Source organism: Mustela nigripes, chromosome 12, assembly GCF_022355385.1.
Source record: "Mustela nigripes isolate SB6536 chromosome 12, MUSNIG.SB6536, whole genome shotgun sequence".
In the NCBI taxonomy this organism is placed as follows: domain Eukaryota; kingdom Metazoa; phylum Chordata; class Mammalia; order Carnivora; family Mustelidae; genus Mustela; species Mustela nigripes.
The window spans coordinates 79,040,074-79,061,594 of record NC_081568.1 but is presented as its reverse complement, the minus strand read 5'-3'; the positions used below and the strand labels follow the sequence as shown (position 1 = coordinate 79,061,594).

The following is a 21,521-nucleotide window of genomic DNA, read 5'->3' as shown; positions in this document are numbered from 1 at the left end:
CCAAAGGAAATGCTGAAGAGTGGGAATTGGATGAGGAGACCCTGCCAGGGTTGGCTAGAGGCCCTGCATGTGGTGCGCTGGAGAATTCTGTTCTGTTGAAAGGCAAATCCCAAAGACAAAACTCAAAAGGTCTTCATCCAGAAGGGGTTAGGAGAAGCATCCCACAAAGACTTATTAAGCACTTCTGATGAACCACTTTGATGTCATGCTGGCTAGGACAAATCCAGATCCTAGATACTGAGAAGGTGATACCCAAAATCAGCACCACAGATGTTTTCAGAGGATTCTCCACCCTTCTGGCTGTGGGGCTAAGTTAGCACTCAGGTGAGGAGGTAGACCTGCCACTAGTAGGTGACCTCTGAGCTTCCACAGTCCCAGACTGAAATGGTGAAGATGGCTCCTCAGGCAGGAAGTGTGGGAGTGAGCCTCCAGGTTCAGATGCCGCCGAGCAGCAGCAGCACCACACCCAGCTCTGCCTTCTCTGCCTCTCTCCAATGGGGATCATGAGGAGTCCTCTGTCTCACAGAGGTGAGACACTCAGGTGAGAGAGAGAGACTGGCTCTATCAACACATTCACTGAGCCAGGAGTTTCTGTTATCGCTAAGTAACACATCCATCACCACAAGGAAACGGACACTTGTCCCCATTTCTCTTACACTTACCTTAAAGTATTTATTCCCCCTTTTCTTCTCCTATAAGCACAGCTTGGGTTTTCCAACATCAAACCGCCTTTCCCTACTCACAAACCTAAATACAGATTGAAACTAAAAGCATTGAGGCCTTCATGTCTGTATTCTGCTCCCTTCTCTGAGATCATAAGGGAGACCTTGGGACACCCTGTGGTTTCCTGACTTCCGAGAACTCTCACAGGTGCCATCTCGTGGGACTCTCCCAAAGATGCCTAAAGGCAGGCTGGCAAGTGGTTACTCCTCATTTTAAAGAGGAGGCCACCAAATAAATAAAAAGAAATAATAAAAAATAAATAAGAGGCCACAGTGTCCAGTAGGCTATACAAGTGGCCCGAGTTGCAGAGTCCCCATGCTAGTGAAGAGGGAGCTGGACTTGAGCCCAAGCCAGTTGACCTCATGCCTAGAGTCCTTTCCATAGACGTCATGACCACAGGTGCTATAAGCTATCCTGGCCCTCTTGGCACCCTCTAGACACTAAAAGAGCCAGTAGATTAAGTCAATACCAGAGTATTCACAAGCAAGGGTTTAAACTCTGGCTCTCCTCAGTTACTTATACAGGTGACTTCAACTTTCTCAGTCATAAAATAGGTAGGTTAGAAAAACGTACATGGCACAACAACGAGGATTTTAGAAATTCCTAATATGCAGTGTTTTAAAATAGCTGACATTCATAGCAACTGGCCATGCTCCAGGCTCATTCGTCCAGGAGGCAACACGAGTCAGGCATCTCAAGCTGAGCATCTCACCCCCCAGATGCAGAGTGAGGAACTTGGCTTTGTTGGCTCTTTCAGAATGGATCAGGCTCAAGGCACATCTGCCCTCTGAGCCTCCCACCACCACTCACCATCCACACTGCTGCTCAAAATGGCCTTAGCAGGCCTTCTAGCTATCCAGCTGTGTCAGTCATTCATCCTTCCAGACCCTCAGCCCTTCCACTACTCTAACTGCAAACACACTTCCTCATACTGTGCTTCAGATCAGGCAAACAGGAGACACAGCAAACACTTAAGAGTCCTCAACATCAAGGGGCATCAAGGTGCGGGGAGCATGACACCTTCTGGCTCAGGTATGGAGAAGTAAGTGCCCCGCCTAGCTCCTCCCTCCCCCCAAAACCAGCAGCAGCTACCCACACCTCACTGGAACTGCAAGCAAAATGTGGGCTCTGAGGCTCCTGGCTTCTTTTAGGAAGAAACCTCCACTTGCCCAGCACTTTGGCCTACCAAGGCACCAAGGCTAGGCTGCCCTCCTCCTTCCTCTGAAGCATTTTAAGATAAAATGCATTTCATCAAACTAGCACACTGCCCCTCAGATTCTTCCTCTGAGCCATTTCAACCTGCCATGGTTCACTTACATCAAGTGATGCAAGAGGAGCCCCCTAAGAGAGGACTCACACACTGGCCAAAGGGGGCTGCTAGAGAAACAGTTATTTCCAATGACTGCTTCCTTAGCTCAGAAAAAGACATCACTCTGTCTCTCATGACAGGAATAGCTGGAAGTCCTCCCTGATTCTTTTTTTCCCTCAACCCCTATATTCACCCCAGGTCTACCTCCCAAGTACATCTCAAACCTGTCTACCTCTTTCCATCTCCACTGCCTCTTCTCTGAACTACTGTCAAGCTATTGTCAACACTACCCTACACTCCTGAGAAGCCTCCTAACTGGTCTACCCACTTCCCCTCTTGAATTCTGGCACAATGTTGGTTACCCTCCAGATTCATTCTCCTCTTCTTGGGGAGCTGGAATATGGCAATCCATTCAGAGACTTCATATTCCAGACCCCCCCCCCCCCCACACACACACACTCACATCTTCCCGTCCAGCGCACACACACTCGGGCAGCTACATTGACTACATGGCCATTTGCTTACTGGCAAAATGTGAATGGAAATGATGTACACAAATTTCCATATCATGTGTTGCAAAGTAAATGACAGCCCAGGACTTCCTCTCTTACTCCCTTTCTGTGGGCTAAAATGTGGATAAGGAGCTGAGCCAGCTCTGACCTTATAGATGAACACAGCAACCCAAGGGAAGGTGAAGTGGAGAGAAGGATCCTCAGTCCCAGAATGATCTTGTGGAATAGAGTCACCTCTGTGGCTGGATCACTGTGGCCAGTGTGATCAGAAGAGACTGGAGTGGCAATAAGACTAGAAGTGGATAGATCAACGTCAAGGCTACTGTAGAACAGGGACTGGAACACTGATGGCTTTGACAGAGCAATGGAGATGAAGGGATGCTGGATGTATTGTGAAGGCATGATTAACTGACTTTCCCGGTAACTGGGGTATGAGAGGAAGGGAGAAGTCAGGGAGGACACCCAGGCTTCTGGCCGGAGTCCCTGCAAGGATGATACGGGTGTGAACGGATGCAGAGAAAAACTGAAGGTGGAGACTCTATGCGGGGAATGATCAGGAATTAATTTTGGACATGCCGAAGAGTAGAGGTTACCAGAGCCCGAATTCAGAGTCAAGACTACCTGGATTTGAGTCCTGACTCTGACACTTAACTGTGTCACCTTGATGGAGTTACTTAAATCCTCTGTGCTTTGGAGTTCTCATCTATAAAATGAGGACGGATAATAGCCCCAGTATCACAGAGTGTATGTAAGGAGGAAATGTGCGCATTCCAGACTTTTTTGTGTGTGCTGTTTGATTCTTCAAAAAGGCTCAGAACTTTGGAGATCAGGAAGAAATCTTCCCTCATCTCTATGCCTGCTTATCCCATCTCAAATAACACTAAGCCCCCAAGATTCTGAAAGTAGAGATGTGGCTGCCTGCTATGGTCTGGGGACAGCTGTAAGGAAGCTTTCAAAGCAGCTGGTATAGGCATACAACTAGAACATTTTCTTCACCTCAGTTTCCTGGCAAAACAAGGCCTGCAGTTAGAAGGGAAAGGTTTTAATTACAAGGCCACCTGTCCAGCTATCTGAAGCCAACCTCAGCCTCTGGCTAGTTCCCTGTGGGCAATGGGGCATTTAGGGGGACTGTGCTTAGAGTCCCTAATGTTTCACATTTCGTAGTGTAGTATAATCATGGTGAAAATGAACAGATCTCAAAAACAGGCCTCAATATTGCTTCCCTCCCCCATTTGTTATCAAGGATAGACAGAGAGATTGAGGGTTTGGGAAAACGTGAGTTCCGTCCTTCCCTTTCATCTGTTCAGGATGACGTGGCCTTAAAACCAAATTATCTTGGGCTCTCCAAAGCAAACTGCACCCTTCTAATTCCCCCTCAAAATGAAGATAAGTGGTTTCTAAATTATTATTTGCCCACCGACATTTTTAGACTGACATATATATGAAAGGTAAGCGGGGCTATATTCAAGCCTGTAAAATAAAAATAAAAATTAATGGAAATTTCTAACTCTCAACATAAAGAAAGAATAGAAAAAAGAAAGGAAAGGTAACAAATCATTTTTAAAGTGCTGTTATTTAGATCACAAGTGAGTTGTTTTTTTTTTAAGTGCCAAGAAAATTAAATTATAGATGGTCCCCCAGACGGTTTGTTCGTTCTTAAAACAGTTTACTATTTCTTCCTGGGCCCATAGCTAGAGATTCTACTTCCCAACCTTCCAGATGTGCCCATGTGACTGAGTTCTGGCCAAAAGAATATGGGGAGCGGGGACAGGTGCCATTCCAGGCTGGGCCCACGACAACCTCCCACGTATCATTTGCCAACCTCATTCCCTTTCTGTGTGATCTCAGCAGCTATGTGAGGGGGAAGGAGCCACAATGTAGAAGAAACCTGGAAGCCCCAAACACTCCTTAGAGGAGAACCACCCACTGACCAGGAACAGCTGGTGAGAAACAAATTTAGACAGCAAGCCACTGAAATTTGACGTTTATCTGTTAATAGCAACTAGTGTTCCACTACTACTAAAGAGCTTTCTTATCCATCCCCTTTCAAACAGATTTACTTGGGCATCTGTAAATGCTGAGACTTCATAAGACCAAGTCCTAAAGGTTGTGAGCAAAGTCTATCGACAGACAAATAACAATCAATACAGAATACCGATGCTGACCCTCTTGCTCTCAACCTCAAGACTTCTTGAGCTGAAAAGCAATGTCTTCATCGGGAATGTTTTATTCCATAAAACACCAGACACCCAGGACACGCTGTCATTTTTTAAAGGAAGCAAATACATATAGCAAGATAAGAGATCCCAAATAAATAACAATTAGACATTAAATAACCCATCAGGTTGCCATAATGATGGAAAGAGCATCCTCTCTCCTCTGACCTGTGAGCTCCCTGAGGACAAGGACTGGGTCGATCTTGCTCACAAATGCATCTCAGTTGGCCTGGCACACAAGGGCTATTCCACAAATATAGAGGATGAGAAGATGAAAGGATGAACTTGCCTCTGCTTACCTCCTTCCTCTTCCCCATACACCCACCCCCCATTCTCCATATACCAAGTACACATCGGATGCTTCACCCAGCCGTGGACCATTGCACATGGTACTCCCTTTGCCTGCAACACACCCTTTCCTTCACTGTATCCTCTGCCTGGTCACTCCTGTCCCTCTCTCAGATCTCAGCACAAGCATCCCTCGCCCGTCTCTCTGTGCACTTGCCTTTCTATGTGATTGGGTATTTCTGCACATGATCATTTCCATAGCACCTGTATCTGAAGCTACCCCGCTTATGTGAGCATGTGTTAACGATCTCTCCCCCTACAATCCCACCAGGGAGCTAGAAGACCTCATGCACAGACCTCTCTCCCCAGACCCCCAGTAGCAGCATGCTGCCCGTGGAACACCCCCCCATCATCAGGGTGAATGAATAAATGACTGTGTCAGATATCATGATTCCAATTTATTTAGTTAATTTTATCCCGTCGGCCCAACCGCTGGGTTATTTTTTTCTCCTTCTATTTTTACATCATGTATAATGAGATACCTGTTAGTATCAATGAGGTAAAAAACCCCGAATGAGACAGAATAATACAGAATCAAAAAAAGTAATCTACCTTTATTCTTTTGCCTTATAATAGTGCCTCCTCTGTGCAAGGCGTTATTTCAGCTACTGTTGGAAGAATTCCCTCTCCTCAGTTTACAATTTTTCTCCAGGCTTCCTTGTATCCATGGTTCTTGCCCTGAGCAGTCTGCTGGGCTAGTCTGTATTCCTGGCCTCACAAAAGAAATGAGAAAGCAGAGAGCAAAATTGAACCCAGGGCTGGGGAGCTTACCCTTTCTCTCAATCACACCACGCCCCAATCCAGCAGGCTGGATGCTTTGGCCCAACTCTTGTCTTCCACTGGCGCTGCTGTTATTTTCCTACTAATGCAGCTTTGTGTAACTTTGTTAGGCTTACGCCAGCAAGAACAGCCAATGACTTCTCTCCTTCCATAAGTCAGGTGTTATTATTTCCATTTTAAGATGACAAACTGAGGGGCGCCTGGGTGGTTCAGTCAGTTAAGCGTCTGCCTTTGGCTCAGGTCATGATCTCAGGTCCTGGGATTGAGCCCCAAATCAGGCTCTCTGTACATCAGGGAGTCTGCTTCTCTCTCTCTCTCTGCCTGACTCTCTGCCTACTTGTGATTTCTCTCTGCCAAATAAATACATAAAAATCTTAAAAGAAAAAAAAAAAAAAGACAAACTGAGACTGCCCAGGGTCACAGAGTTAGGACTCAAAATTTCGGCTCCCTGGCTCGATTCAAGGCTTTTTCAACAAGCCTACTCTAACCCCACTTCTCTCACTGTGTGGCTGGTTTTCATCAGATGACTTTCTTCCCCAGGCTGGAGTGACTTCCCACCATTTGCCAAATACAGGCCCCCCCACCTCACTCTGCCCTGGTGGACACATGACACCGTTTAAACCAATTCAGAGTTTAACCTGTAATCTTGGTGTCAGTTCGTGACTAATAGCTGCCTTGTAACTTCAATGGGTGTGCCAGATCTCTGGCAGGTGCAGACCAGCCACCAAGAAACCCACTTGGAGTCTGCACATTGGAACCATCCTTAGATAACGACCGAACTATGGGTAGTGGTCAGACAAGACCCTTAGCTACATCAGGCATATTACAAAGATTTTTTTTAAAGACAATTGTTATTTTAAATGTTGCAAAAATAAAAGTTACTATCAATACTCCTACAGAGCTTATCAATTATTCTCCTAAACCAAGACCTATTATTAATATGGCATTACAACCAAAACCTGAAATACTGTTATGTTGTAAGGAAAAAACATTCTAGAAGCAAGGCTTTAAGTGTCAAATAACATTTACTCCAGATTCTAGCCTTAATCACCTTTAATTTATGTTAAATATGGCATGTTAAATGCCATAGTTTTTTCTATAAAAAGGACTTCCGCTTAGAAGCTGGACTTTCTGACTTTCCTTTCTTGTCAGTTCCTACAGCTGTCCCCGCCCTTACCCTCATTCCTGGTTCTATGCTACTTTACACCAATGCTTTCATTTCTGGCCTTCAGTGCTCCATGATACTACCACAGATTCCTCCATCTCCTTCCATCTAGACCCCACTCACCCAGACTGACCCATCTCAGCTAGCTAACAGAGTGTGCCCAATGCCCATAGGCAAGTACCTGGGTGCACGCACAGGAATCTAAGGGAGGAAGAGTAATATGGCATTATGATGGGACTGGCCCAGGCACAGATCAACACAAGTCCTGCCACAAACCAGCCACTACCTCATAAGGCCCCTGGGGAAAAGGGGTGCAGAGAGAACAAAGCTAGGAAAAGCAACATTTTGTTATTGGCTCGGGTTGGCCTCAAGCTCCGAACAGGTCTCCAGCAAGACTGGCTGGGCTGTGAGCTCCTTACTAGCGCTAGCTAAGCCTGAAGGCCAACCTTGAATATCCACTTCCAGGCCAAATCTGAGCCTCCCACAAGATCCAGCTACCACTCTAACATAGAGAAGACAAAAATAAGCAATAAAAATGGGGTGGTGGACCCAGTGCTCAAAATGGAATAAATCTAAACCACCTCCCCAGACAGTCTCCAAGCAAGTGAAAAAAGACCAGTCAATGAGGCCTTCTCTCAGTGGGTTCAGGCCTCACTCTAAATCACTTAGCACAAGTCCTCTTTTCCAAGAGGACTTCCATCTAGAAGGGCATATGGGGCAAGGGTAGGTCCTGTCTTTTCAAGTAGTAGAGTTAGGAAGACAGGAGAGAGCATCCCTTGGAGGGAAGAGTGTTAAGACCCTCAGCGTTCTGGCCACATGAAGGGAGAGATAAAGGCTCATCCAAGGTTATATGGGCCTTCCAGTGGCCTAAAAGCTCCATACACCTCCCCCCACCCTCCCACACACATTCTTATACCCTGCTCTGGGTATGGTGCCTGTATGGTATCCATACCTCTTATATCCACATGTGGGGGCCATCTGTGAAGGCTCAAGAGCCGAGAGGGACCTCAGACTCATTCCCTTTGAGGGCCATGTTGTGTAACTGCCTGAGTTTCTCAACTTCAAGCTTTGACTATCGATTTGCTCCAAAGGCTAAATGAATACAAAGAACCTGGAAGCAACTAGGCCATCTACCTTCTTTCTTCCATGACATGTTCTTCAAGCAAAACCAAGGTACTCAGTGCTGCTTGGGAGGAGACAGCATGCCTGATGTCTAAGAGCCCAGGCTGTGGAGTCAGACCCCTGGGGTTCAAACCCTGACTCTGCCACTTACTAGCTGGTGACCTTTAGCAAGTCAGTCAAACCATCAGAGTCTTAGATTTCTCCTCTATAAAACAGGGGGAACAACAGTAGCGAGCTCACGGATTCGTGTGACGATCAGATGTGACCATTCGTGTAAAATGCTGAGCAGAGTGCTTAAGCGCAGGGAAAATGCTGGCTGCGGTGACGATGATGACACAGTCACACTATTATTACTACTACTAATATTCATCATTATTGTGGTTACTCCGGCTTTTCTCTAGTCTGCATGGCTTCCACTGGGCAAGGAAATCTCAGCCTCCCTACTTCTTATTCCCTTTGCTTCTCCACAGGTGAGGACCCTGGTCTACCCAGGAGAATTCAGAGTCAGTCCTTCCTTGCACTGAGAAAGATTCACACGGTGCTTTGGGGCCCAGGCTCAAAGACAGTGGTGCTGCTCACTTCAAAGACCACTGATTGTTAACAGGCGGATTTCCCGGACAGTTGTTCTCATGAAAGGACGCAACCCCAGAGTTCCTGACCAGCCATTCAAACCAAATGCCCAGCTCACTTCTTTCCCTGCCCAATCCCGCTACACTTTATGAATTTCTTTAAAGGAAACAACAACAACCACCACCAAAAAAAACCACGTGGATTTGCTAAGCTTTCTTCTGGTTCATTTACTCATACTGCTACCTCCAATGAATATTGGGCTGGTTGTTACAGGGTTTAAGAAATGCTATAAGCAGAATTGGTAAAAATAGTAACAGAACAGAAATTTATACCTTAAACAAATCATTCCAACAGATGGGACTTCAAGTATTTATTATCCCTCTCTGGTCTGGGACTTTTCAAACACAGCATTTCCAGCCGGCCAGACTGGGAGCTATTTGATAGTACCTCTCTGACCAATTACATACTAATTAAAAGACCTTGGTGTGGGCTGGAGGTAGCAGCTTTGCATATGGACTTTAATTACTGGGCTTGAGTTTTGCCAAGAAAACACAAAGGGCTTTTCTGGCTGGATGCAGAGGCTTAGAATGAACATATGGCCTGCATGGGAGGGGAGGGTTAAGAGTGCCATCCTACACAGGAAGTGGAGGATTTCCCACCCTCCACCGCCCCCGTAATCTCCTGAAAGTAACTATGTACCAGGGTTAGACAAAATCCTTGCTCAGCCCAGGGAACAAAGGGCAACCTGAGTGGGTAGTGAGCTGCCACCCTGGACACATCACACTCAATCCCTGGGCCATCTGTGGATTGGAATTCTTCCTTGCTCCCACCTCTGCCGGCCTTTTCTTGTTGTATTTTTGGGATCAGAACCTCAGGTCTCTTCCTGGGTTCCACTGAGCCTGGAATAGCCTGGAACTAATTTTTGGTTACCCAGAATGCATTCCCTCATCTTCTGGTTACAGGGTCCCAAATTCCCCAGACCATAAGGCTCTGGCAGGGGGGAGCACATGGCCTGGTCCTGACCAATCAGCACAATTTAAGCCCTTTGGCCGCAATATTTGGTTCAAGGATGGGCATTAGACCTAGACCGGTATAATCAGCATGATTTCTAGGATGTGTGTGAAAGTTCAGTTGGGTAGATTTGTTCTTTACACCGAAAGGTGATGACTTGGAAGCTGTGGCAATCATCCTTCTGCCACAGGGAAGAAAAGATGTGAAAGTGGAATCAATCAAGGGGAAGCAGAACTGACGAAAGAGGGAAACTGGAACACTGTGACAGCATTTGAGGTCCCGGATTAAGCCATTCCTGAATACATCCACTGATGACTTCCCAGTGTTGTGAGCCAATAAATAACTTTTATATTTAAGCTGCCTTTGGTTACACTTTCTATCAATTTGGAACTGAAATAATACTACCTAACAGACATAAGGTTGGGGAAGCAAAAACAGTAACTGCCTACTCTAAAGGGATCCAGTCTGCAAAGAACACACTTGCTATAGACTCCATGGAGACCCAGAATCAAAGAATTCTAGAGCTAGAAGAGACCTTGTGGACAAAGCACCCTGTTCAGCCATCACTGCTGACTTTCTTTCTCTAAACAGGTATGCATCTGAAGGCTTGGGGGAAAAAGATGTCACACAGTAAACAAGAAACAAACTCTTCTTCCCATTGGTGTCTCAACATCATGTATGTAGTTGTTCAATAAAACCTTTCTGAATGAACATTACGTGCCCAGTCTCCAATAAACATTCCTTCTGCATGGCAAATAGCTCTTGCAATAAATTTCTTAATGGATTATGTTCACTTCCCACAACAAGCACAGTCTCGGTCTCTCTCTTTCCTTCCTCCCATCCTTCCTTCCTTCTCTCCTTCTTTGCTTGACACTAGCTTCTCATTTCTTCCTCTTCCCTGTTTTTCCCCTTTATGACTCAACAGCTTTTCTTTACTTGTCAATTCAAATCTACATTGCCTACAGGCACTTAATAACCAACCTTCAGTCTGCTTTTCCATCCTTTAACCTCTACCTCAAACCGTGAGCTATCTGCCAACCCTCACCCGTCCTTCCCCTTTCCCCATCGACCGTGTTTAAAAACAGCTCCAAATTTTTTACACCCTGCCCCCGGAACACACACACGCACACACAAACTAAAACCAACTCCTCACTACTGAGTTATCAACATCTTTATGATGCTCAGGAGATGTTTCTTCCTAGAATCAGATCTCACAGCCACCTGAGATATTTTTATATGGTTCAGGAGGATACTGGAAAATAAGCCAAAAGTCAATTTGTTGTCAGCTCCTTATAGGACATGATCAGATATTTACACTTTGTGAAACTAAGTTCCCCCATTTCTATGACAGATTAATGCCATTTGCCAGTGTGTAATGTTATCCACATCCTGGTAACACACAGATGGAAAGCTTCACATAAACGTTAAACAAAGTTATGACTCTCTGGAACCCAGTATACCACTGGCAGCCCTCAAAAATTACAATTATTATTTTTATATTCCTTTTAGAGTGTCTTAGGAACTTATAGGTCTTTAGAGAAAAAGCTGTGGGATTTTGGATGAGATTCACAAACACATTTGCTCTCTAGCCCAAGTGAAACCTTTTATTAAAACTCTGGACTGGGAAGGTAGAAAGTTAACTCAGGATATAAAATAAACAGGTGATACCTTGAATGTATGCAGGCCTCCATTTGCAAAACTCTGCAACCACTCAATTGTGTCATTTGATCATCAGTGTCTTCTTTCACTGGAAGTTTTCCTGGGGCAAGAAATACAAATCAAAAAGAATTTAAAGACATTTACTAGGGATACAAAGTGTAGGCTTTCGTTCTTCTTAGCACTGTTAACATAACCCTATTTAGATAATTTCCGTTCAAATCTTTTTTATTAATCCAGTTTCAAGACTATAATTCACTGTGGGGACTGGAAATCTTTGCTAGCCTGACTTGTTGAGCCTCCTAAGGGACAAAGCTGTGCGCTTGTGTCATGTGCCCTCAAGAGCTTCCTTCCTCCTTTCTCTCCAGGCCAGCGTCCCAAACACCCTGGTTGCCACGTGACTACCAGAGGTACGGAGACTGGCTTCCGGGGAAGTTACCAAGGGGCCTACAGACTAAGAGGTAGGGGACTGAATTCTCACTGGAGTGAACTTAACCAATGGAAAACAGGTGTTAAAGCAGTATGAGGAAAGGGCCAGATACCCACCCTCCCATTTCCTTCCCCCTCCAACTATGCCGATATGTGATTCCTCTGTGCAAACTATCTGGAGCAACCCCACACGCTGAGGGACCTGCTGGAGTCTTCATGGCTTATTTTGCAATGGTAGCCAACACACACACAAAAGCAATGTACCCTATTACTTTCCTACTTCAGCCTCACCATCCTGGGATGTTACCTTCCTGATCAAGGATTAGGACCACAGCTCTTCCTCAGACCCCAATTTCTGAGGGCCGAGCTAAGAAGTTTACTTTCTCTATTCCGGCACTTCCCAACGTGTGATCTGCAGGCTCCCTGCATCAGAATCTTCTGGGGGACCTGCGAAAAAGGCAGATTTCTGACCCACCCTCGCAATTCAGACTCAGTCGGTCTAGGGTGTGTACTAGCCATCTCTAATACCGAGCTATACAGGCGATTCTTCAACTTTTGAAAATGTGATGACCACTGATCCAAGTTTCTCCAGAGCACCGCCCCACGACCTCTGCACAGAGGATTTTAGGGTCACTCAGGCCAAAACTCTTGGGTTCTTTCCCTTTCTCCCACATTTTTGTTAACTCATAATGATTATCTGTCAATACAATGTCCCTTGTATCTGGATCCGTCTCCCCCACCCCCTTTTTTTTTTGGTTGAAGTATAGTTGACACATGGTGTTATGCTTAGTTTCAGGTGTATGACATAGTGATTCTAGTGATTTGACATCTCTCTATATTATGCTGTGCTCACGGCAAGTTAGCTACCATGTGTCACCATACAACGCCATTAGAGCAGTAATGGCTCCGTTGCTATGCTGTACCTTTTATCTCTGTGACTTACTCATTCCCGTAACTAGAAGCCTGTACCTCCCACTTCCTGTCACCCATTTTGCCCACTGCCCCACCACTCCCATCTGGCAAATTCCAGTTTGTTCTCTGCTCCTGTTCATGTTATCAAGGTATATGGAGAAAAAACAAAACAAAACAAAACAAAAAACATGGCGCTTGTCAGCCTCTCTGGCCCAGAGTTCCATTTGGCAGAATTCTAGAGCTGGTTCCTTTATATTCTAGTTTCCCTTCTAAATCTCAGCCTTTTCTCTGTGCCCCAGGGCCAACAGATCTGCTCGTGGTCCCTCAGTACTATCTTTCACAGCCTGGAGGGTGGGGTTTTCCTTGTTACCATGTCTCCTCTCTCTTGCTATTATTCTCTGTGTGGTCTATCTTTTGTTTTTCAGAAGCTGTTCAGTCAGCTCTCAGTTCTTCAGGAGGAATTGTTCTAGAAATAGGTAAAGATTTGGTGTGTGCCTGGAGGAGGTGGGGTCAGGGTCCTCCCACATCACCATCACCATCTTGGACTGCAACTATTCTCTTTTCCTACCCCATTCTCCCAATCCCCATTGGGCTCCTCTCCTTTCTCCTGGTATGTTCATTAAATCCTCCTCAACATTGTCCCCACCTTCTTCCTTCCAAATGGAGATGAACATGGAAGATCAGGTTGCATATTTCATCGAGCACCTGGAACAGCCCAATGCCAGAAGTGGACACTCAGGTTCAGTCAAATATATTTGGCATCCCCAAGGTGGTGGATCTTCCCTGGGACAGAATCACACCTCTGCTGGGGTAGTGCTTCTGGCCTGTGTATGGTGTTTAATTCCTCCAACGTGGCTACACTCACTTTGCTCACCACATGTCCTGAGAAGACCACATGAGCCAGGGTCAGTCCATCAATTTCTACGGAATCCCGTATGCAATGCGGCACAATGTACATAGTGGGTGCTTTACCCAACTCAGTGGCAGTGGGGCTAAGAAGAATGTAAATTCAGTGCTTTTCTTTCTTTTTCCCCTTTCAATCCTCCCATCCTCTGAATCCTCTCAGTTACTCAATTCCTTCTCCTAACTTGGTAAACGTTCCTACTACAGCTCAAGGACTATCCTCTGCTCCCTTTGGCATGGCTTTGGCCAAAATCCATTTGACTGCACCTGTGTTCTATTTCTTTCTTTCTTCACATGCCTAGTCTTTCTGGCTTGAGAAACTGAAGCAAAAATGTCATTATCATAAGGATATAAATTGTATTGCTTAACTGGTATAATTATAGCTAATATTTTTTTTAAGATTTTATTTATTTACTTGATAAGAGAATGAGATAGCACAAGTAGGCAGAGAGGCAGGCAGAGGGGAGGGGGAAGCAGGCCCCCTGATGAGCAGAGAGCCCACCTCGGGGCTTGATCCCAGGACCCCGAGATCATGACCTGAGCTAAAGGCAGAGGCTTAACCCACTAAGCCACCCAGGCACCCCAATTACAGCTAATATTTGTTGAGCATTTACCACAAACAAAACCTCTTACAGATCTAGGTCCTTAACCCTTCTGGTACCTTCTTCCAGTACCACCTGCTGATATACGGTGAGTTTCCCCAATGTAGCTACCTGGTATAAACTCCCCATGCTGAACAACTGTCCCCAAGTCCATAGTTATGGCTGATGCAAGTCAACCCACCCTGACAGCAGGTTACCAGCTTCACAGTCCTGGTCCTCGATCAACCCTTTGATTTTTGCAGATCTAATTTTGCATTTCCATTTCCCACATGGTTCTCCCACATCAAGCAGACATTTCATTTCTGAATAACACAGAGTCTTCATGTTTGGCTTGCCTTATAAGCATTCTTGCCACATCAAGCCAAAAGCTCATTTCCCCCCAATATTTCTTCCACAAATGTCATCCACTCCATCCCCCCTAAAACCCTGCATCATAGTCTTTCATCCCAGCATCTGAACCACTACAGAAATGTGTCTCAGAGCCATCTTCAGTGACTCACAATCCCCACAACAGATTCTCTGTGGGCACTTGACAGTTTCTCCTTTGAAATCGCCTTCCAAAGACTAATTAGCCCTCAGTCTCCCAGGGAACAGTTCTCTCTTCTCTGTCACTCTGTGTGGACTCTCCATTTCCTTCTCTTGCATCTGCCTGTTCTTCTGAGCCTTTAAAACCAATCAAGATCTGGGCTAAGGGATGAGGTTAATTACTTGTCTTTAGCACACTACTTGTTTCATGAAGGCATGGGGCTAGCCCCTATTTTTAATAGGCTGGGGCATCTCATGATGGCACTGTTCCCCTTCTTGGACCTTCAGGTGATGGCAACTGTCACCTACCCCAAACTTAATTTAACTTTTAATTTTAAGCTCATCTTTCCAGCTATCACGCTCTCCCCAAGCCATCTCATTCTCCCCCAGTATGCACATCTGGAACCATTCACAAAGTGGTGGTTGAAATTTCCACTAATTCAAATGGAATGCTTAGGATGGAGGCCACTGGGAGGCCCTCAGCTTCCCTCAGGTCCGAGGCAAGTAGTTCTACTCTAAGAAATGCATGAATCAATAAACATCCCAGAGCATGCCCACTGGGGGCAGAACCCTGAACCAGGGGCACTGGGACAGCCCAGCTCTGTATGTGGTGGCCCTAAGGCATGACAGGACATCATGGACAGGGCTAAGGACTGAATAGTGGCCCCCCGACATCCATATGTTGAAACTCTATCCCTGTGTGAGTTTATCTAGAGGGTCTCTAGGAGGTAAGGAAGGTGAGGTGAGACCATAAAGGTGGGTTCCTAAACCAGTAGGACTATGGCCTTCCCAATCTCTTCTCTCCTCTCATGATCAAAGATTGGGTATCTACAGGCCAGGAAGAGAATGCCCAACACAATCCAGTCATGCTGGCACCTTGATCTTGGACTGCCCAGCCTTCAGAATTCTGAAAAATAAATTTCTGTTGTTTAAGCTACAGTGTTACATGATGGTTTAATGCAGACAACCAGCTCTTATGTCCATATCCAGTTAATGTGTTTCAAGGGAAAACCAGGAATCCAGAGCCTTTGCTCTCCTCATTGGCCTAGGCATTCTGCCCAGGAAGGGTTCAGAAATCAGGGAGGGCAGCAAGAAAATCAGGGAAAAACACATTGAAAAGAGATTCATCCATCCACTGAGGCTCCAATAAGCATGTATGACTATTGCATAAAATTATGAATACTTTCAAACACAATATATTAACATTTGCTTATAAACACATGAAAGAAACATGTGAAAAGACATGAACTAAATGGATAAGGGTCACCTTTGGGATAGAGAAGAGGAGTAGGGAAGGGAGAATAGGGGTGAGGATGATGGAGAGGGGCTTTTAATGATATAAAACTGTTTTAATGTGTTCACCTATAAAATAAAAACACACACAGTTGCAAATACTTGCTGAATGAGGAATTAAGGCAGTAGGCAAGGCACACTGATCTGGCTTTCCTGTTTAACAGTCAATCCTACTCTCCAGGCCTTTTTTTCTGGGACCTGGGAATGTAATAGTTTTTTTAAAAAACATTTTATTTATTTATTTGACAGAGAGAGAGAGAGATCACAAGCAAGCAGAGCAGTAGGCAGAGAGAGAAGGGGAAGCAGGCTTCCTGCCGAGCAGAGAGCCCGCTGTGGGGCTTGATCCCAGGACCCTGAGACCTTGACCCGAACCGAAGGCAGAGGCTTTAATCCACCGAGCCACCCAGGTACCCCTGGAAATGTAATAATTTTGAAGGCACTAAGAGTCTGCCTGTCCTGTTAACTGCTGTAACCCCAGAACCTAGCAAGGTGCCTGGCACAGAGTAAATGCTCATTCACTCACCAGCTGCTTGGATGCATGAATGAATGCATGGATGAATGAGGGAAAGGGCTCCAGAGTCTAAGAGGAAAGATCTCTGGGAAGATCTATCCCAGGCCAGCAGTTTTAGTTGAAGCCTCAGAAAATAAATCTGAGAGAGTTTCTGGGGGATTTTTATGACTCACAAGTTGAGATGGTTCAAAGGACTCTGGGTGGCACATGCCTCAAGAGAAGGGTCAGAGGGACCAGAACTTTGGAACTAGGGTCTAAGTTTCCAGCACTTGCAAGGGACACTAATGTCCCCAACAAAACAGTATGCCTCCTCTGCTTCCAGATAACCAGTGCCCACCAGATCCCATGTGATCCTGGTAGAGACTCTGCCCTCCCCGAATACATGGGAGTCTGGAGCAGAAATGACTGTTGCAGTGCCAAGTGGGCCTGAGTCTGAGAGGAAGGTTAAGAGCACAACCTCTCGCCCCATCACTTAAATGAGTCTGTTTACTTCTCTGTGCTCCAGTGTCCTCGCCTGTGAAAAGAGGATGATCAAAATACCTTGTCTGTGTGTACTCAAACCTAGGAAAGAGGAGGGGAGCTTAATGAAAAGTGGACTGATTTGAAGATAGCCAAATAAAACCATGTGACTTCATTCATGCTGATCTCATCACTCGGGCTCTAGAAATAAGATGCAATTAGACCTACATTTGATGCATCACTGTGACGGTCTTCAGATGCGTCTTTAGTCTGGCCAGACTAAATGACAACATCAGGGCAGAGCATTCTGGAGCACAGATATTCCTTCCACCAGTTAGTCAATCAACTCATCAATGCCTAACTAACCTTGATTTATGTGTATTTTTGTTCAAAGACTTTATGTAATATACATTGTTGATTCATTCACGTTGAACCCATGGTCAGGGGCACTGCAAATGACACCTGAAGGAAGCTGATCTGACATAGGTATCTCCTTCATAAGACACATCAAACCCTTCATGCACTTAGAACACTGGACAGCCCTTCAGCACTATACCTGGGGGCCATTTCAAATAGTGAAATCGTCGACAAACAGCACAGGAAAAGTGTCACAAGACAAACACCGAGAAGGCGCTTGCTTATGGCACAAGGGCTAAAACCAGAAGGCAGAGCGACATTTTCATCCGCCTCAGCTAGGAAAGTGCATATCCCAGGACTCATTCTTGTGCCTCTCAGAGCACGTCCACACATGACCACAAACCATTACCAGTACTGATTTCCAAGTTACCAATAAATCTTAGCAAGTAAGCAACTTCCAACTATAGAATCTGTGAATAATGAGGATCAACGGTATTTTGTAATCTTTCTCCTTTTCAAACCCTTAAAGAAAGTTTCTTTTTGTTCCCATGCAAGGCATGAGTTTTGTGGGTTTGAATCTGCCCTCATCTTCCTCCCTTATTTTCCTGCTTCGTCCTTATCTTCAGGCCTTAGGAACCACACTGGACGCTGGATGCCCTCTGCTTCCTGCCCTGAGGACGTCAGACAAAAGATGGGATCTGCGGCTGTGTGTGGTCAAGGCAAGAGCCAATGGAACCTGGGGGAAGACGTGAGCAACGTTTTTCTCAAAAGAGAAAAACCCTTCCCCGGCAAATGCCAGAGGGATGCACGCAGAGAAGACGAAACTGAAGCTGACTCTCTGGTTTGAAATCACACAACTCCAGTAAGGACTAACGAACTGTGAGATTGAGTAAAACAATGTAAGTATCTGAAGGAAGGTAATGAGTCCTTTTTGGGACCCATTAAGTCTAAAGTGTCCACAACACCCAGGCACTCTCAGTTGCAGAGACACGAAAGCAATCCTGATCAATTCAACCAGACAAAGAACTTACTAAAGGGTATCTGACAATTCACAAAATTTCTATAACAGCCAGAGAACCTCCAAATACATTCTGGACCCAGTTCAGGGAGGAAGCCCTAGTTGATTCCACTGGAAATAGAACCTGTAGTTGACAGATCTGCTCCAGGCCTCTGCTTCTAGAACACAAATGCTGCCACAAGAAGCCAGGATGTGTCCACCACTATCACCCTCACAAGGATGTATTCTGCATGGGCTCTGCTTCTGATCTGAATCAGACCACAGGCCTGTGCCCTAGGTGCCAGGTTGGGGATGGGGTTGGGGATGAGCCTCTGCCCCTGGGTGTCTCTGGAGTGTGAAATGCATCAGGTCTTGTAAGGCAGAAGATACCCAACCCAGAGGAATGATGCTCAGATGTTGGGAAGACCAACAGAATAACAAATGTCTGTTATAATATATTCAGAAGGGTTAGAAACAGGACTGGTAAGAGCAGCTCCTACTTTTAAGCACTGAACACGTGCCAAGCACCACATAAAATGGTTAACATGCATTTAGAGTTTAAACTATGCAAAAAGTATAAAATGAGTATAGAGAAGAGATTGAGGGAGGGCAAAGCAATTTACCAGGGAAACCATGTTGGTCTGCCCAGGACTGAGGGGTCTCCTAGTATGCAGGACTTTCAGTACTAACACCAGGAAAATCTCAGGGGAAACAGAGCAGATGATCAGTCTAGTCACATCAGCCTGATCGGGACCTCAGGTCTGGCTTATACAATGGAAAAAAGTGGCTCAACTTCTTGTAACCCCCATTTCTGCATTTATAAAATGGATATAACAAAAATATCTCCCTCATAGAACTGTTGTGGAGAATTAGAGATGATATGTATGAAGTACTTCGCACATCACCAGGTCTATATTAAAAGGGCCAAAAAAAGTTAGAAATTATTCTTAAAAACTCCCAGAAAACTTATGTTTCCCCACATCAAAACAAGTGGTCAAAATGAGTCTTCTCTCCAGGCCTGCAAAACTCCATGCTATACTCAAGATGCCTAAGCATTTATTGCATCCCTATCCAGATTCTGGCTGAAGTGTGGGGAGGATGGAAGGAATTAGCATGCCCAGATAACCTGATCCTTAAGGCAGGGAAAAAAAGGTGGAGGCAGCAAAGAAGAATAGAAGAAAGAGATCACAGATGAAGAAGACATTATTGTGGAAGCAGAGTCACTAGAAAAAGTCAGGAGGGGCAAGTCAGTTCCACTACTGCAGTATAACCAGGAGGTTAGAAACACAGTCCACGGTACCACCAGGGAAAATGGACAGACCTCCTAATACATGCAACATCAGGTAGGTACTAAGCCCACACTAGCTTCAAACACATATTGGTCGACTTTTTCTTCAAGGATCAGACTCTCCATATTTTAGCTGTGTAGGCCTTACAGCCTCTGCCACAACTACTCAGTTCACAGCTGGAACACAAAAGCAACCACTGACAATATGTAAAAAAACGGGTGTGGCTGTGTTTCAAAGTTTTATTTTTATTTTTCAAGATTTTATCTTCCCCAAACAGGCAGCTACCCCCACCACCACCACCCGTGCCCCCGCCCTGGCTTACATTAAAGCCAGTCTCCTGGACTCACCCTAACAAAGTTGATAAATAAGCCTCAAAAGAATGAGACTAATTCCAAGGACCTTAACTACATCCCAGAGCCACAGAGCCCAACAATATATACAGGAATGCAAAGAACTCCAACACTCAACAGTATAAAATATACAATGTCTGGAATCCAATCAAAAATTACTAGTCATCCCAAGAAGTGAAAATACACCCCATGATGAGAAAGGTGAAAAAAATCAATCACAAGGAATGTCACAGATGATACAGAAAAAAACATACAAAAGCATTAAAACATTATTATAAGCAGGTAAGTTCCAGAAAGTTAAAGGAAAGCATGAGCATATTAAGAAGAAACATCAGGGCGCCTAGGTGGCTCAGTGGGTTAAGCCACTGCCTTCGGCTCAGGTCATGATCTCAGAGTCCTGGGATCGAGTCCTGCATCGGGCTCTTTGCTCAGCAGAGAGCCTGCTTCCCTCTCTCTCTCTCTGGCTGCCTCTCCGTCTACTTGTGATTTCTCTCTGTCAAATTAATAAATAAAATCTTTAAAAAAAAAAAAAAAAGAAGAAGAAACATCAAAGAAAAAGGTATAGGTCCAACTTCTAGAGATAAACAATATAATGCCTGAGATGTGAAATAAACTGGATGGAATTTGGGAGCAGATTAGACATTGCAGGAAAAAAAATAAAATTTAAAGACACAGCAATAGAAACCATCCAAAAATGAAATACTGGCAGGAAAAGAAAAAAAAACCCACTAGAAAAATAAAATGAACAGAGCATCAGTGAGATGTCTAACAACATAAAGCAGACAAATATACCTGTAACTGGAGTCCAAGAAAAAGAAGACAGGTCGGGGAGACATAAAAATATATTTGAAGGGGGGACACCTGGCTGGCTCAGTTGGTGGAACATGCAACTCTTGATCTCAGGGTCGTGAGTTCAAGCCCCACACTGGGTGTGGAGCCTACTTAAATTACATACACACACACACACACACACGCATGTATGTATGTATATATACATGTACATATATATGTATATGTACAGATATATATACATTACTAATAACATTTTAATAATATTAAATAATATAAATAATAAAAAACAATAATTAACATTAAATATATATTTTTTGAAGAAATAATGGCTAAGAGATTTCCAAGTTTGATGAAACCTATAAACCTACCGATGCAATAGCCTCAGGAAATCTCAAACAGAAGGCATAGCAGAATCACATTGCTTATAACTAGTGATAAAGAGAACATTTTTTAACTAGCTGGAGGAAATAGACAAAAAGGAATAAAGATCGATGGCAGACTTCCTGTCAGAACAACGCAATCCGGAATATAGTAATACCTCTAAAGTGCTAAGTGAAAAAAGAACTCTTAACCCAGAATTGTATACCCTGCAAAAATATTTTGCAAAAGCAAAGGTGAAAGACACTTTAGAGCACAGAATGAAAAAAGTCACCATAAACCGCCCTCTACTATGAGAAATGTTAAAGCAAG

At 44.7% G+C, this 21,521-nt stretch overlaps 1 long non-coding RNA gene across 3 annotated transcripts in view; it reads right to left on the bottom strand.

Moving 5' to 3' along the window:
• LOC132028623 (uncharacterized) overlaps positions 1-21,521 on the bottom strand; it is a 349,757-nt gene that overhangs the window by 214,486 nt on the left and 113,750 nt on the right. For all 3 annotated transcript variants that reach the window (XR_009407479.1, XR_009407480.1, XR_009407481.1), the window contains one exon: positions 11,425-11,515. This is a non-coding gene — a long non-coding RNA (uncharacterized LOC132028623). The remainder of the gene's footprint in view (positions 1-11,424; positions 11,516-21,521) is intronic.